The sequence below is a fragment of the Aphelocoma coerulescens genome, chromosome 1 (genome assembly GCF_041296385.1).
Source record: "Aphelocoma coerulescens isolate FSJ_1873_10779 chromosome 1, UR_Acoe_1.0, whole genome shotgun sequence".
NCBI classification, from domain to species: Eukaryota; Metazoa; Chordata; class Aves; order Passeriformes; family Corvidae; genus Aphelocoma; species Aphelocoma coerulescens.
The window spans coordinates 103,583,800-103,596,038 of NC_091013.1; positions in this window are offsets into that span (position 1 = coordinate 103,583,800).

The following is a 12,239-nucleotide window of genomic DNA, read 5'->3' on the forward strand; positions in this document are numbered from 1 at the left end:
GGTAATACCTTGTTCTCCCTCAGGCACCACAAAGGATTCACAGAGGAGCCTTTTGTCCCTTTTGCTTCTGATCTGGAAAACTAAGCATGCCGAGTTTAAATGAACTGACTAAGGTTGCATAATTAGCCAGTGGCAGAGCTGAGAATAGACACCATCTCCATTTTTCCAGGCCTAACATCCAACTCTCAGGCCCTTCTTGGGGCCATAGGCAGGCTAGCAAAACTATATATCACAGCTCTATAGAATATGACATTTTTAGAACAGCCTCAACCCTGAACTTACTACAGTTCTAAAAAAAAACCAAAAACGAAAACAACAAAAACACAGAGGAAAATTTTTAAAATAAGGAAAAGAAAAGCAACAATATTTTGTTTTTACAAGTGCTCCTGCCTGGGTAAGAAAGTAAAAATGGAATTCAAGTGACATTTATAAATATTAATGGACTTCTAAGCACTTGCACATTAAATAAGTTCCCAAGGGCCAAAGCCTGAATTAACTTTGAGTAATAGTTGCTGAAGACCTAGGCAAAAATAAAGCAATGCTGTGAAGAAATGTTAACCTTTCACAGCTGTTTGGTAGGGCTAAAATGCAGTCATTTGTACTCCATTTCAAAACAAACTATTTTAGGGAAACAGTGCTTCTTTCATGCTCCCACCCTCCCCTTCTTCGCTTACTTTCCTTCTACTCTTGTTGTGTATCTTAATGCATTTTTTTGCATTTCCTTTCTTCACCTGCGGCTGTAGCTGCTGGGATTCATCAGGCAACTTAGTGACATTAGTGACTCAGTGGGGGGTGAAACTCCAGCCTGTGAAACTCTGCTGCCATGAGGGCTTCTGAACACAGATTTGTGTTCCAGGTCACTGAACACCCGCTGCAGGCCACAGCTGAGACAGCTGAGTGGAGCAACCTGGGGGTTACCTGCAGCTACCCTCCACTTACGTGAAACCTGGAGAACTGGACCAGGTTATTGACAAGCCAAAAGGAACTACATGTCATGGCAGTTAGGCAGTGAAGATGGTGATCTGCTTTCCCCTTAGGCATTTTGCTCCTTCCAAGAACATCCTGTAATGGTGAAGCAGTATGTATCATTCCAGGGAATGGTTCAGCTAAGTTACTTGGTTCTCAAGGGTTCTAGAAACCTCTTGTTTCAGGCAAGATCCATTCAGAGAGAGGGTCAATTCTTCTAAAATATTTAAGGAGAAATGTTCATACCTTTAAAGCTGGTTAAAGACATGACTTCCCATGCAGTGCAAGTCAGAGTCCCTTTGATGTCAGAGAGAATTAGGTTCTACCTGTCTTCAAATATCTGGCTCAGTCACCTAAATGCATTTACAAAGCTGGCCTTAGCAGCTTTCATTAGTGGCTGGCAGGTCTGTGAGCAGGTCTGTGTGTCCCCCACACCACGAGTCTTTGTTAGCAGTGCACCCATTATGTTCAATTAGTCTCAGCATGGAGCATATGCTGACCGTGCCTTGCACTTTGCCCGTCCGTCCTGCCTGGGGGCACCTGCCAGCCCAGCCCGGCCACCACCCAGGGTTCTGCAGCCTGCAAGTACAGGCCCAGGGCAACACAGTGCCACTGCCTGCATCAACACAAGATCCCTGCATCACAGCCAGCAGAAAGAAGGGCTGTGCCTGTTCCCCCTCTGCACCACAGCCAGCAGAAAGAAGGGCTGTGCCTGTTCCCCCTCTGCACCACAGCAGCCGCAGCCACAGTGATGTCCCCTATGAAATCACACCCATGAGCAAGAAGAGTATGTTTTGTGAGATGTCTGGGGAGAGATCAGGTGCCCACTGACTCTCCAGTGCTGCAGACTGGCTGGCTGGCTGGCTGCCTTCAGCCAGGATGGGCTGAGGATCAGCTGAGGCCTCCCAGACTTCCCTGACGTGGCACACTCTCACTGTGGTCTTGTGCTTTGTCCTCTTCCTCCTCCTCCTTAGCCCCAACCCAGTCTGCTGCTGTCTTTCACAAAATCCATAGAAATATAATTATCATGGAGATGTCTGCCTCTGGCAGTTCTTTTCTTTGGAAATAATTATAATTGGCTGTGGCAGTTAAAAACTTATCGGTGTAGACAGATGACAGACAGTACAATCACATAAGCTTCCCTCTAAGAAAATAGAGCTAAACCCATTTATCATCCTGGATAGAAACAAAAGGTCTTCCTTTGAAGAGCCAGGCTGTGAAAACACAAAGAGAACACTGTTATGCCCATGGATTAAATCAGTGGTAGGTAACCACGCACAGGCAGTCCATTTGCAGCACGATGGTACTGTAGTAATTATAATATCAGTGCCCTCATCTGAGGATTATCTAGACGGGGACATACTGGCCCACTGAGAGGCAGTAACTGAGGTGCCAAGAGGATAATTAACTGACTGGAAGCCACGAGGGCCTGAAGAGTGACTGCACCACAAACACAGAAAAATGGAAGCACATTCCCATAGTGTCTATAAGGGCTACTTGCATGGGGATCCACCGCTGAACATGGATCACTTATTCCTGGAGTAAGTCATTAACTGCCCTCTCCCAGAGAACAGAAAAGTTTTGATTCCTAGGTATATCTCTGGAACCACCTTTCGTGTGACAGCTTGTGTGACAGCATTGCCATCCCTGGGAGGAGTCCCTGCTCTCTTCACTCAGCTTCCTAGTGGAGCCCAGGTAAGGACTGTGCAGCCCTTAGAATCATAGAATGGTTTGGGTTGGAAGGGACCTTAAAGATCATCTAGTTCCAATTCCCACCACACCCCTGGAACATGTAAAGACAGCTTCCACTAGACCACATTGCTCAAAATCCCACCCAACCTGGCCTTCAACACTTCCAGGGATGGGGCATCCAAAGCTTCTCTGAGCAGCCTGTTCCAGTGTCTCACCACCCTCACAGTTAGTAATCTCTTCCTAACATCTCATGTAAATCTCTCTTTCAGTTTAAAGCCATTCCCCCTTGTCCTATCACTACCTCCCCTGGTCAAAAGTCCCTCTCCAGGTCTCTTGCAGGTCCCCTTAGGTACTGGGAGGCTGCTGTAGGGGCTCCCTGGAGCCTTCTTTTCTCCAGGCTGGACAACCCCATCACTGTCAGCCTTGTCCTCCCTCTATCTTGGTTCAGCAACTCTCAGTCTCCGACTGGGCAGGATAATCCAGCCACCCTACACACAGTCTCTTTTTTTCAGTAGTCATTTTTTGCAAATTATTTTAACATCTGGCCTTTCTTTGGCCTGAGTGGTTTCTAATGGCATGCAGATTGGCATTCATTGATTTTATTCTTAATGCACCCAAATTCAGGTTGGCTGCAACTGGGGAGGCAAGTGAGAGGGCTTCTCTCGGTGCTAATTTAAAACACTTAAACAATTTGTAAGAATTCCTGAGATGTTTTTAAGCAAATGAAAGCTGGGTGAGGAGAATGGTTGTCTTGTGGAAGTTGCTGACTACCCAGTACATGTGAACAGATGATAGCCTCAAATTCCAAGAGAACATGCTTGGATCTAATGGTATTTGCAGAGACACAAAGAAAAATATTGTTAGCATGCAACCAGTTGTTGTAAGGGAGAGGGACAAGAAGGGGATAGAGAGGAAGGAGGATGGGAGAGATAAGGACAGAGAAACATCAGAAACAGAACTGCACAAAATGTTTTCTCCAGGTTTAGTTCTCAGGATTACAGACAGTCCACCAAAAAATTCACTAGCTGACATGTCTCATGTGCAGCCACATTAATGTCACAACTATGTCACTTGGCCGAGTGCTTGATTTCACTGACAAACTCTTCTGCCCTTGGATGAAATTGTGGATGGTTTCTGCTTACTTTTTTTTTTTTTTTTTAAATAGTCTTCTTGGCTTCCAACAGCTTTGCCTGGTTAAATTTCCCCTTCTAGCTAAAAAAAGAAATTAGACTGATCTCTTTTGGCAGCTGTGAAATGGTTGCATATTGTGTATGTTTTTTTGATAAGCTTGCATGAAATGGAATTGGTTTTCTTTTGATGGATACACTACTTTCAGCACAATGTCCCCACAAGACTAGCAAGTGTTTAATTTTTTTAGAGACTTTTTATGTGCGTGTAATGTCATGTATGCCATTTCTATAGAGCATTATGAGTAGCACATGAAGCTGTTTGAACAGGGAAACAGAACTGAGGAATGTTTCCCCAGTGAGTGTGCAACATGATTTGTGATGATGTGTAGTTTGCTAACTGCAAAGCTTCAGTCAATGGTAAGAAGTCCGTGAGATTTGGGGTTTAATTTTTAGTACTTCCTGGAGCCAAATTCAGGTGCTGTAGGATATATGAACTGGCTGTGCTGGGTCTGCCCTAAAAGCAGTTTGGCCCCATGTTCTGTATTGACGGTGCCCAAATGTGGGTGCCTGGGGACAAGGGCAAACATATGCAATAGTTCTTACTTTCTTGGGTCCTCAGCTTCCAGTCTATTTTAGCTCAGACTCCCTGAGCTCCCATTTTCTGCATATATTAGAGCCCACAATGGAGAGAGAGAGGAGATGCAACTTGCACTGAAGACAACAGATATTGCACAGAAAAGCACTGTGGGTGAATGTGATTGCTCTGACTTCTTGTGTGGTTATGTGCATGAGCCTCAGCCTATCCTGTGCTTCAGTGCAGTGCTATTATTAAGAATAAAATCAATGAATCACAAAGGAGATGTCCCAAGACAACAGGGAAAAGGCCAAAATGAGTATAAAAGGGTAATGATATTATACAAGATCTTTATTATTATAATGGTATGAGATAAAGTGGCTGGCATTATTATTATAATAGTATGAGATAAAGTGGCCGGTATTCTGCCATTCTTTTCCCCAATATTTAATTTAGCCACGAAGGTCTTTCAAAATTATATTCATGAGAATCCAGAGGGAAGTGGCCAGAAAGGAATCTATTCTGTCTTGAAACAAAAAGCTTTTATGAGGTAGAGGTAGGATCATTTAATTGTTTCTCTGACAGAACCTCTCAAGAATAAATTCAAATGTAAGAAAAACTAAGTACTGGAATAATTAGCACAGTCTTTTAGTTTTAGTTATTATGTACTGTTTGCCTGCCTGCGTGGTGGAACTCTTCAGTACTGGTAGGACCCAATAATGGCTAATGGAGAATCAGACTGGCATTGCAGGCAGCAGCTAGACCGCCAGTGCAAGCTGGTTGTGCACTGCCAACAGAAAATTCCCCACTGCTTTCCTTTCCTCTGTTTCCCATTCTGTGTCTTCCCAAGGGGCTGCTGAGCCAACTGCATGGGGTGGGTGGGCACAAGGGGCTCCTACCAGATTAGTTTTCAGCCTGATCTGTGAGCTGTTCCTGCTCATCACACTGCTGTGCATTGGCAACTCGTGCAGGGAAGTGATAGAAATGTGCAGATGAGGAAACAACATGGGCAGCTGGACACACCCACAGCACCTTCTCGTTAGCTCAGCTTATCCCAGCAGGAAAGCTGGAGTCCCAGGGCCGTATGTTTGCTTTTTCCCACTATAACTGTCTGGCAGAGTGCTCCATCTCCAGACAGGCTTCATCCCAACGCCTGCCTGTACAGCCGAGCAGCTCTTGGAGCTGGGGCTGCCGAGGCTTTCAGAGCCAGTGTAAGCAGTCCACGAAGCACTGCCATCTCCAGCTTGGTGGGTCTCTGCGGAGATAGGCGTCTTCCCAAGCAGACTGGCCCATGCCCAGGGCACACAGACATGTGGTTGGTCTGTGGCTCTGGGGCAGGATGCCAGGGACATAGGCAGCACTCCAGCTGAACCCTAGTGGAACTCTGCTGCTGGTTTGTCCTCATGTGGTCATTTTTCCACCTGAATTTGGTTACACATGACTATTTTCAACCAACAAGTCTTCAGTTTGGAGTAGGGGCAAAGAAAAACAAGGATGAAATTCACTTTCTGAGTTATATGAGGCAACTTTAAATTTAGCTTATGGCTCTCTTCAAGGAGCAGGTCTCCAACAGATGCTTTTTTCAACTAAGTGTTATTTCACTATAACTGTCTTTAAACCTGCCTGAAGTGATAATTGTGGGTTCTGCCCTTTGACACAAAACTTGAACTTGCAAACAGGAAATAAAGGGAAGTGTTCAACAGGAACTCCACTGGAGGTACTATTGGTCAACTGAAAAAACACTAAAACAGCTTTAGTATTGTTTGAAATTTCCCTATTACTTGTGAAAATTACACCAAACAGGCAACATTAAATAATTAAATCCTGTTATCTACCAATTAGCAGCAGTTAAATGTAGCTCATCTCCAAAGAGAAAGAAAAACAAAGCAAGAGGGAAAACAGTGCCCTGGAAGAGGTTACTTTAAGAAATTTTCCCCTTTCTCCTCAAGGCTGTAGCCAAACAAGGCTTGCAACTGTTCCAAGTAGGGCCTTGCTTGTACTACTGCAAGAGTTTACACTGCGCTTAACTGTTTCATGGTGGCTGCAGCAAATAATGCAGTATCTCCCTGCAGAACAGTGGGAACTGCTCCAGCTATTCAGAGACCAGAACTGGAAGAGCTGCTAACAAAGGAGGTTTATGTGGAAACCAGCACTATTCCTGCATACTCAGCTCACTGGTCTCTGCCTTCCTACTCCTCCCCCCTTCCTCTTCTTCCGCTTAGAATTTCCTTTGCTTGTGTATCTGTTTCTGAAGTGGCTTAGACTCTTGTCCTCACCTAACCTTTTAACTCCCCCGTTTTTTCTCCTCTCTTTATTTCATTTCTTCTTATGGCTTTTGGACACCCAAGGTAGCTGTGGTAAACAGGTTTGTTTGCTTGGGGTGTTTGTGAGTGTACATAGGCTGGTGGGAATGTCCCGTGACTTGTGTTAGCTTATGTTAAGGCTGTAGAGAACTCCAATATCTTAGCAGTCTGTCCTCCCCACCCTCAATACCTCTTTTTAACCTCTTTCTTTCAATGAGCTGCTCCTTTTCCCTATTGTGTGCTTTTCTCCACTTTGCACTCTCATAGCAAATATGCTCATTCCAGTGCTTTTTTACTTCCTTGCTGGCTTTCTCTGCAAATGCAGAAATCCCTTCTGCCCCTCTGCATCACAGAAACATGCTCCTCCACCTACTGATGACTTTTCCCATGTTGCAGCCTTACTATTTTTTTTCTGGAATTGTCTCTCTGCATGTGCATGTCCAACTGTTTGTGTTCACCAGCTTTTCCAGGGGAATGATCACAACTACTATCTCCTTAACCTTGCTTTTCTTCCCTCAGCACGCTGGTACTGTTGCAGATACTCATAGGGTCTCAATTCCATTTTCAGCTCCCTCCAAGGCAGAGAGTGTATGGTCTGCAAGTCAGGCTGGACACTGAAGGCAATGCCATTCTTTGCCTGAAATAACTTTTTGTAGAAACCCAGAGTCACTCCCTCCTGATAGGGTGACATGTATGCCTGGGAATATGATTTCTGGGTAAGAGCAAGGTGTGGCTCAGTGATATAAATGCCCTGGCTGGTCATGTGCTAGGAACCACAAGCAGCAGGAAAGCTTAAACACTGCTGTTTCCTGCATGTCCTGCTAAGTATAATGCAAAACAGTTACTCAAAATAGCAATTGTCACTTGAAAAATATGACTCGTTTTGACACTCTTGGATGTTTTAACTGTATAAACCATTTGTAGGGCTCTAATGACTCAGTGTGAAGATTTGTCTGAACTGCTTGTGAAAGGCAGGTCAGTGCTAGAATTAGCCTGAGTCCACCACAGCTCTTCTAGGGAGGTGGTCCTCAGTGAAAGGGGCCCCTGAGTGCTGGCAGCTGTATTCCAACATAGGGTGAAAAGCACCAAGAAGAGACTTCCAGTACTAACCTGACCAGCCACTGAAAACAGATGCCTTTTTGTCTGGCTTTTGTTTTGAAATGGCCAATAAGAACAGATCAGCACTGGCACCATTGTCTGTAATAAATGTGTCTTCACGTAGTGGAAGACTGTGGTGTGCTGTAAACAATCATGGCACTGAGTAAAGCATAATTGATCACACAAGTGCCACAAAGGATACATTTGCCAAAGCATGGTTTAAAGATTGGGATCTGTATAATGGAGCTGGCACACTTAAGACACAGTGAAAAGGAGCTATCAGCATTTTTTAGGATGAAATACAGGATAGATTGTCATAAAAAGACTTCATAACCCTTTATCGTTACTGCATTTTCTGCATCACAGTGAAGCTTTATCTGCTGCTTATCAGAAGGTCCCTCACACTGATAAACTGGTATTTTGTATTCTAAGTCACTAAAAATTAAATGGCGTGTTTCATCTCAAATGCAGGCTTAGTTAGTGTTAGGCACTGAAAGACCTTTCTGTATGCCATGGGTCTTGCTCATTGCTATATTCCTGAAGCTTTATGTTGGAGTCACTCTGCTAAAATCAGGAATGGAGAATTCAGGTGTTCAGGGACACCCCACAATATGTACGCACAGGATAAAAATCTGGGCTCCCCAGGGAATATTACAGCTTTCTAAAAGATACATTGCCTGGCCATGTCTTCTTCCATTTCTTCTTTTCTTCCACCACTGGACAGAACAACTTTTTTTCACAAATGAAAGGTTCCCTCCTTCTAGCCAAACCTTATACTGGTAAAGGTCAAGTTAAACTGCTTTGAAACTCTGGGTATCAACGCAACCCTTCGTGGTGCAGATAAAAAGGAAGTTTTTTCCAGAAGCAGGTGGTTTTGAAAGGTAGAATATAAAAATGCCTGTCCTCCAGGCAGAGATAAGGGATCCACCCAAAATTCTGAGCCTTCATGCATAAAGGTTATTGCTTATAGAGAAGAGAGATCTGAAAAAACACAGGTGAGGGAGGAAAGTCAATCCTTACTCAGAATGTTTAGCCTGACCCCAAAAACTAGTCAAGAGATCAATTCGAGAAGAATACTTGAATTTGTGAGCAGGTTCTATGTTTTATATTCTGCTGTTTGTTCAATTCACTCTAGGCAAAGAAGTTACCACCTGGCTTCTTCACCACTTTCTCTTCCCCCTGATTAGAGCAATCAGTGGGACGCTGAGTTTTGATTAGCTGCTTTTAGCAGAAGGATGACAAACAGGATGGTGATCACCTTCCCTCTGTATGTAGCTGTACTAGTAAATTCAGTCTGCTCAGCCTTCTACAGTCTCCGACAAGGTTTTCTTAAGCACTGTAGAAGCTGAGGTTTCTCTGACAGGAAGTGGGACCAGCTTCCTGCTTCTCATCTCCTAACACCCACACTGGATCAGAGTCAGCAGTGCCTGCTCACAGGTGGCACTCTACAGATGTCAGTTCCACTCAGCTTAGCATATGCTCAGATAGACTGACCACATCCGTTATGTTCAGGTCCAATTATTTGGAGGGAAACATCGTCACAGAGGAGTACACTGCACTTCAGAGGGATGAAGATCAACTAGAAGCAACAAATGGAATATAACTAAGTGAAGGCATGTTTTTTACATTTAAGGCAAGATGGTACAGAAGAGCTTTTTAAAGGAAGCTCTTTCATTCCATCCATATGAATTTGTTACCTGTGTATCAATCCTGTTCACAACTGAGAGAAAACTGAGCTTTCAGTTGCTTATCTTCTCTAGCAGAGTTACCTGCAGTTCCTTTTTTTGATAAGCGTTCTCACAAACCTGAACATACTAACAGTTATGTTCTCATTCAAACAGAAAAGTCATTATACTGGACTACTTATAGGAAAAAACCTCCAAACCTGCTGCGCCTTGCCACACCAAGAGTATACCCTTCTGTCCCAGGAAAAGTCTTCTCAGAACAGTATTTTTTTATTCTTCATTGTCAATATTATATAGCTGAACATGATGAACATCTTCAAGAACGTTGTACTTGAGTTTACAGGCACTCTACAGAAGTCTGTAATGAAATGGCTGCTAGACAAATTAGTACAAAATTAATGAGTGACACTTTTAAGATCACAGAATTTTCATTGTTTTTACTGTTGTTAGACAGCATTTGATAAACTTGGCAGAAATCCTTCCTGCCATAATACCAGGAACTTGTGCACCTCCTGTAACAAAGGAAACAATGTTCAACAGATGCTGTCAAACCTTTTGAAACCTTCTGCATCATTTTTTTGGCACTAGTTTTCAGGAAAATTTCACAAACAGACTGTCCCCTTTGGTCTGACTCCTGGCATGTATTCTTTGCCAAATAGATTCTTTGAAAGGAGGTAAAATGCTTATGGACAAGCCATGCTGAAGAAGGATAAGGAGAACTCTCTAAAACCTTACAAGAGCCCCCCTACCAAGATACAATGAGAAACTTCTGCCCCAAAACTAGAGGAGGGACGGGAAACTTTCTGTACAGGAGATGCCTACACTTCACAGTTTAGGTCTTTGTGTTACTATAAAATAACACTAAGGTGTTGTTTGAAGTATTGTCATCCTTTGAAAACCACAGAAACAGGAAAATATTTTTGAATTAACAATTGCAATTAGTGCACTATCAAAAGGAATATTATTAGAAATAATTATTCTGTCCTTCTGACCTTAAAATATTCACCTTTGTTGATTTTTACAACAGGTAGTTAGGGCATGTGACCATCTCAGCTACTTCTGGGATGGAATACTGAGATAGAGCCACTCCTAAGACCAGGGGTGATAAAGAACATAGTAAAACTAGGCAGTAAGTGAAAGACTAGCATTATTCAAATCATTACTTACTCTCAATTAAAAGCTCTCAACCCTGCTCGTTCCGTGTTGCGTGGGAATAATTGCAAAATGGTAGGGCTGTTACTAGGAGGCTGAAAGACAGACATTTCCAGCAACACCAAGCCCTGGAGCAATAGCTAAGTATTAGCTAATACATGAGAAAGCCCTGGTAATGGCATTTGCTGAATGAAAAAAAAAACACTGAAAGAAGGAAATGGCAGATGAAAATAACCTTTGCTATCTCAAGCCTTCCATGGAAAGTCCCTACCTATGAGTAGTATTCATACAGAAAAGCCAGTGCTCATATCCTCTGTTTACTTTGACGTCACCAGTGCTGATAAACTTTTCCTGAGCATTATTTCACGCCTTTGCCGGGTATCACCCAACCATTTCCTAAAACACGAATCCATCCCCAAGCCCACGGCAAGCAGCGAGGCCGCAGGGAGCAGGCCAGGCCTTTCCCAGGCACGCCGCTCCGCCGCTGGCGGCCGCTCCGCCGCTGGCGGCCGCCCCGCGAGGGGCCCGTGCGCATGCGCGAGCAGGTGCCCCGCGGGGCACACTGCAGCATTGACCGCGCCGCATCAACCGACTCCTTTCTTTAATTAACATTTGTCAAACTTGGAGAGAAGCCCAGGCTGCAAAATTTGGATGCAAAATTCAAAGAGCACAGAAGCTGGAAATGTTCATACACAGGCTCTTCGTTTATGCCTAGGCTTTTTTATAGGTCATGCACAGATGACTTAATTGCTCTTACTGTAACTTACAATTAGCAATACAGTAATTTTTTTGTATGTCGTAGTGCACAGTAGAGCTGTACTTCCAAAAAATGTGGCAAAGTTTATTGGTAGGTGGACATTTGTTTTCGCTTTCAAGAAAAAATTTCCCCTGAAGTTCGTCTCTTTCGGGTGGGTGGAGGGGAAGGCCTTTAACGCCACCAGCAGACAGGAGTGAGAACATTTTGACCAGATCTGGGAGTTGTTCATAACACTGGTTTCTCAAACTCGTGAACTCATTCAGCTTCCTGCACAGCACTCAGAATGCAAGTTCAAATTATTAACTTGTCTCAGTGCTGAAACAATGCATGTCTCAGCATACGATTGAAAGCCACTTCTAAACTCTTGCAATTTCAGTCTTAAGTCACCAACTCTATAGAAGGTTCTCTGAGAGAGAAATGGATTAAAAGGTAAAAAACCCAGCCCTTTGCACTTTTTATCAGCACAGCAATTCATGCCATCTGACGACATTAGAAGAGAATGGGGATAAGGTATGATATCTATTAATGTAAGAAGGTAATGCATGTAATCACTCTTGGATATCCTAAATAGCCTGTGAACAGCACCTCTAATAGAGTACCTAGCACTAAGGCTATTTCCAGTTCCCAGCAGGACGCTTACATCCTAGCCTAGACATAAGACAGGGAAATGACACACTGGGTCATGTTATGAGGTTCAGAGGTATTTCAGACCTCAAGAAACCCTAAGAAGTAATATGCTGTAAGTGGTCCTTTCCTGGAACTTTGAGTACATGCAAGAGAGCGAGCTGGCTACTGATGAGCCTTCCTCAACAACGTATTTCCAAGAGCCAAGTGTCAGCTCTTCCCGGGGCCACATGCAAGATGAACTATTGTAGTCCTCAC